A 6,256-nucleotide genomic window follows, 5' to 3' on the forward strand; every position below is an offset into this window, starting at 1 on the left:
AAGTATACAACTTGCTCGTGTTTCTATGCATTATTTGTCGGTGCGCACCAAATAAAATACTGTAGAAGACTTTGTCCAGGATACCAAGTCTCGTAACTTGCTATCATTTTAGCTTTCACAGAATTTTCAAGTGCGTGTCTCCACATTTCTCCCTTTGTGCGGATTTATAAGGTCTCACATGTATTTTGATATTTTCTTTGACCATCTATTAGATAAATAATATTTCAGATATACTTTTTGCAACGTACAAATCATATATTATTGGTCTAACTGACAGTCAAAGTAAATCTCGAAATACGTATTAGGTCCTATATATCCGGATGGAGGGAGTATATGATATGGCATAAAACTTATACCATTAGAAAATATTTTTCTGGCATATAAAAGTAGTAACTGTTGATTGCACTAGAACCCAGGTGTTGTTTACCGAGTGTAGCACATGGTAAAGCGGTTCCTGAGTGTTTTTGACCATTTAGCGAGTGTTTTTGACGCTCGGGAAATTCTTGATTCTTGTAGTGGTTAACATTTATCAAATGTTTTTGACCATTTACCGAGTGTTTCTGGCGTCCTAGCCTCCCGAACCGGGACTGATGCTTTCATTAGTCTCGGTTCGTAACACGGCCGGGACTAATGCTCTGATCTGCCTAAGACCAAAGCCTTGTTTTCTACTAGTGACATTGGCCAGCGGCCCGTGTTCGCATCCTCCTCATCCGCAGCGAGACAGGAGAATCACAAGATGATCCGCAAGATGGCAAGGAACCACTCGCCGGGCAGTTGGGGCAAGTGTGAGGTGATACGCCTATTCGCCATGAAGGCTTGGTCACAACTCACACGGGCACTCCTGTCATGCAACAGTCCGATAGAGCTGAGGTTTTCACACGGCCCATACGTCGTACGTTGTTCGTCTCTAGTAGACAGGAACACCTTGGACAATGCATACAAGTCTGGACCCGCTCAAACAAATATCCTGGAAACACAAAGAAACGAGCCATGTCCGCACAATACATTCTGAAGCACGGTCATTGATCGCAAAAAACCAAACACAATTGAAAACGAGAATCTTGGACCAGTAAACGGTCCGCGTGCACCCTTGTTTGCGCCGAAATTGCCGAGACATGTATATCACACACTGACGCAGAAGATCTATGTCCGATTCCGGCTGAAAAGTATTCAGTACAACAAGCGGCAGCGCTCGAGGCTGGGCATTTCACAACAATATTGTCCAGCTAATTAAGACAGTGACAGCAGCGACGGGCGGCGAGAGAAAAACTGGCCACGGTAACCGACAAGGTTGACTGACCGACTCGAGGTCTTCGCTCCATTGGCGGTCAAGCTTGATATAACGTGTGAGAATTACAAGCTAACAAGTCGGGTTGCTAAGCTTGCAAGGAGGTTATGTATCACAATGTACAAAAAGGACTGATCGGGTCACGATCGGAACTTTAATTCTGCTCCCTATCCACGCAAGCTTGCTTGCGAGTTATTGTTAGAACACCAGCCAGGCGGCTAGTATCCAAGTGTAATTCGTCGTATAAAATCTAATATGGTGTGCTGGCTCGTGTATAAATTGTCGGTTCACTCATATCTTTCCGTGCTTCTAAGTATAGTGGCGTCGATTTATCACACTTACGCTTATCTTTCTCCTCGACATAGGATGCTTTTATTGACTCATAATATCACATCAAGGGGATACAACCATATGAGTTCAAACCCGACCTCTACATAATTAAGATGCACACGGCCACCACGAACACACTCAAAAAACGTCGGCAAAATACAAAGTCGCACAAGACCAAGACAATGCCTAAGGCAAGGGGGGAGAGGGGGGATGGAGGGTCGATCCACAGACTAAACCGGCATCCACGTTGGGTAAAAACATCCTTGCCCGTCTTCTCTAAATGCGTACACACTGCTTTAAGAAGCAGTCAATGTTCTTGTCGCTGAAGAATAGACCACGAACAGAGCCAATGTGTACACTGGTAGATAACCTGCAGTGGAGAGTAGTTTTTGCCATTAAAACCATATCATTTCTGCATAGACACAGTGACAAACCAAGACGGCCGCTCCCGCCCTTATGAGGGCGATACGAGTGTCATATATGCCATGTAGCCAATTACCAGCCACGTTGGCAACACTATGTGGCAGATGCAAGTTAGAGGGGTGAATTGGATGACTGACCATGCAGCATGCACAGACTTGCAGCGGAAGAGAAGATGTTTTATTGTCTCATAGGATTGACAGCAGAAACATCATCTCTTACTTCAGGGCTAGTTGAGAGGCACGGGCAGACCTTGATCCCCTTCTCTAGTGGCATGTGGTCCACATCATCAATCTCCCTCACCTGATGCCGGACAACTCTACCGGGTTTAGCCCATGTGGCCAATGGTGGCGGTGGGGCTTGGAGAGGATCCCATATGCCCTCTGCTACGGCGGTGTTCCCTAGTGTGGCATAGGCGCGAGGCATGAAGGCGGCACGTTGCGCGACCACGGCGGATAGCGGCGATCTATGCTGGTAGTGTGACGTGGCAGACGCGGTGCGCGACCACAGTTCCAGTGAAGTCGGCCGGCAGAGCGGCTTGTCAGGCCATGTATCCGGTTGCCTTGTGCGTGGATTCCCAAGGCTTGACAGTTCATATCACTGCGAGGCGCTTCGTGTAGTTTGCATCGCCACGACGGAGCTAGCGGCGATAGATCGCGGCAATGGCAGTGCAAGTGGCGGTACTAGGTGTATTTTCCAGGGGCCATGCCTAGATCTACCACCGCCGCGCACTTCCGAAGAGGTGTGGTGCTACGGGAGTGTCCCAATTGTGGGATTTTGGCAATACCGATGACCTTCCTCTCATGCCAGTTTGTTCTGTGATCTATGTCGTGTGTGGTTCAATGGATGTCCATGACTCAGCGGGTGGCTCATGGCGGCTGGGCTGCTTGCTTTGTGTGGGCGCATCCCATGACATTGTCGATGTCTACATTGTCTTCGTTGGGCCAAAAAGTGGTGGAGGCAGCACATGTGGACTTCGTTCGGGGATGCTTTTCCTCGAGTACCCGGTATCGAGCTCCAGGGTGAAAACCCTAGGCCTGACCTTAATGGTTATTCCTAGCAGTGGCGGTGTTTTTGCACTGTTTTCTTGTTGAAGGCATTACTTGGAGGTTGTTCGAACCTTACCTTGAAGGTGAAAACACATGATACGACCTTTACAGGTTGGATTTGACGACGAAGACACAAGGTGCGTTGTTCCTTTCCTGGAGGTGTTGCTTGCGGAGAACCATTCTCTCGTAGTAGGGTGGCGGTGTAGCGGCTTGATGTGGATCATCGGTTTTTCTTTTTTCTTTTTCTTTTTTGTTATTTTTGTAATATGGCTGTGTGCATGCTTGATGTCTTGAATAACTTTTGATAGTGTGTTATTATTGAGGCCAGGTACAATTAATATCTTCTTGATATTATTATATTTTCTTTATAAAAAAAGAAAAAACTAGTGAACAGGAGTGCATCCGGTTTCCTCTTCTCCATAGGTCTTCGGTCTTAGTATATTTTCTTCCAATATATAACAATTGATCGGCTCGGAGTCTATAAAGGATGAACCTTGAGCCACGCCGCATGCGGCAACCACTACGCACAGGCACATGCTTGAGCAACGAACCAAGAGAGCCGGTGTTCCTATAGAAAGCAAGAGAGCAAGATTGATTGACCCTGCCGAGGCCCTCATCCCCCCTCTGCTGGCACCTTTGGAAGCACGTCCCTCCCGCAACGCTGTTGTCTTTACAGGTCAGGCCCCCTCACTACTCATTAGCCCGCATCAGGATGATACAGCTCTCTTTGCATGCTTGGCTCCCTGCTGCCCTGAAGAACGATTCCCATGTTTGGCGCATGCGCTTCAGGAATCCCTTTGTGATATCTCTTTATTCCTCTTGTACTATTAGTCTATTAAAGAAAATATGACTTTTGATTTTGCTAACCACATGTTCCATGCGGTCCTTGTACTGGTCTCTTGATGTAACATTTGGGCTCTTTTTCTTGTGGTATTCAGATCCATGCCCGGTGGCCATCAACAAGAGAAGACTGAGTGAGCCATGGATCTGGCCATGGGGGCCATGGGCTCCCTCCTCCACAAACTGCTCGAGGTCATCAAGGACGAGTACAACCTACAGAAGGAAGTTAAGCAAAAGGTCGAGTCCTTCTCTGCTGAGCTGAAAGCTATGCAAGCTGCCCTTGGCAAGGTGGCAGAGGTGCCGCGCGATCAACTCGAAGACGAGACCAAGGTTTGGGCTGACGAAGTTAGGGAGCTGTCTTACGAAATGGAGGATGTCATCGACTCTCTCCTGGTGCGTGTTGTGGGCTGTGACCCCAACCCCAGTGATGAGCAGAACAGGCTCGAGAAGCTCTGGGTCAGCTTCAAGAAGCTGTTCAAAAGGGGCAAGGCAAAACATCGGATTTCCACAGATATTGAAGAGATTGACAAGCAGTTGCAAAAAGTCGCCATCCGACACGAAAGGTATGAAACTCCTAATCTACCTGCAGCCACAAGGGCCACCCTTGATCCTTTCTTGGAGGTTCTCTATGGAGATAAGAAGAATATCATCGGCCTAGAGGAAGCAAGGAACGATATTATCAAGAAGATCACTGAGGGTGACTGTAAGCAACTCAAGACACTCTCTATTGTTGGATTTGGAGGATTGGGCAAGACTACGCTTGCCAAAGAAGTGTATGATGCCCTTGCAACAAAATTTGGACACAAAGCTTTTGTGTCTGTGTCTCGGAATCCCGACATGAAGAAAGTATTAAGCGATCTCCTCTTTAAACTTGACAAGAAAATACATGCTAGTCATAATGCAGAAAATTTGGCAGTAGAGAAGCTCATCATCCTAATTAAAGAATTTCTTAGCAACAAAAGGTACGCCATTTCATTTATATTGTTGTAGATGCCATCCACGCAAGATACATCTATGCAGCATCCATAGCATCAATCCTGACAGAAAAATAATTATAAATTTAGTCAGATAAAAAGCATGGAGAAAGGTCCACCACAACATGCAATCATGCCTAATAAAAAGCCACCTCAACATGCAAGCATGCATGAGAATTTACATTCTATTATGATATTTACCTTATACAATAATCAAACACCACAAATCATATTTATTTTCAGTTTTAGTTCTCATATTACTACTCTAAATATTCATGTTCGATACAATCAATTCTAACTGAATATATTGCTAAATTTTTATGCTTGTTTTAGTTCATTTCATAAGGAAAAACACCAGGTCTCTAAAAATCATATCACCTTATTTTTCATGCATTTCCCATTGTACATGCCTATGTCAGCACGCCTACTTCTATTTTTCTCCCAGTACCTACCTTGGCCTCTTGCCATTAATGGGGCTCCTTGTCATGCTCAACTTCATCCTTGACTGCTCTAAACAACTGACACTTTTCTTCTTAATATTTTCAAGTGTACAATATCTAGTCTCTTTATTACTTCATAATTGTATTATGTATATTCTGTTTTTTTTTCTTTCCCTAAGCCATACAGACATATGGTCTCTACCTTTCTTTTCCGCTCATTTCCATTTCTAGATATAAAATACAAAATGTCGTTTTCTGTGGCAAATCTACACTGTACTTTGAGATTGTACCTGATAGACATGCATTTCTATTTCCATTATAACTTACTTTTTGCTATATTAATTCTGTACTGTTCTTTACAACTTACTGAATATATTACTTTTTGCTATATCAAATCTCCACCAGTATCATGATGTTAAAATTTAACCATACGTTAACTTCCTTAAATCTCAACTCTAGATATCATATTACTTTGATATTTCAATAGATGTTTCACAATGTTATACGATGTGTGTTGATTTTTGAACGATTATCCTTTTTTAGTCTATATTATACAAGTATCAACAGAATATGTATTTCGTCTTGATCATATTTCTCGGCACATTTGTTTTCATGGACATAAATCCTAGCAATTTCGTACAAAACTATTTGTACGAAGAAACCCCGAAGGTGTTTATATAACTATGGGGACAGTGAAATGCGTTGTAATCTCCTCTTGTATTAGGGGTATAAGTTCCAATATTTGCTAGTTTGGCTTAAGGTGGTTTGTTTTTCCGTTAGCTTTCGTATTGCCTTGTATCAGGCGATCTTTGTGACAAGAGTAAATGTATTGCCCTAGTGCATTGGCTCTAATTGCTTTTTTGGAGAGGTCTAATTCATATGATCGACATGGTGTGCTCACTCTAGTCGCGCGGG

The 6,256-nt window shown here is 44.1% G+C and overlaps 1 pseudogene; it reads left to right on the top strand.

Moving 5' to 3' along the window:
- Positions 1-3,547: 3,547 nt before the first annotated feature.
- LOC123191213 (disease resistance protein RGA5-like) overlaps positions 3,548-6,256 on the top strand; it is a 5,327-nt pseudogene continuing 2,618 nt past the window's right edge.

The sequence above is a fragment of the Triticum aestivum genome, chromosome 2A (genome assembly GCF_018294505.1).
Source record: "Triticum aestivum cultivar Chinese Spring chromosome 2A, IWGSC CS RefSeq v2.1, whole genome shotgun sequence".
NCBI lineage: Eukaryota > Viridiplantae > Streptophyta > Magnoliopsida > Poales > Poaceae > Triticum > Triticum aestivum.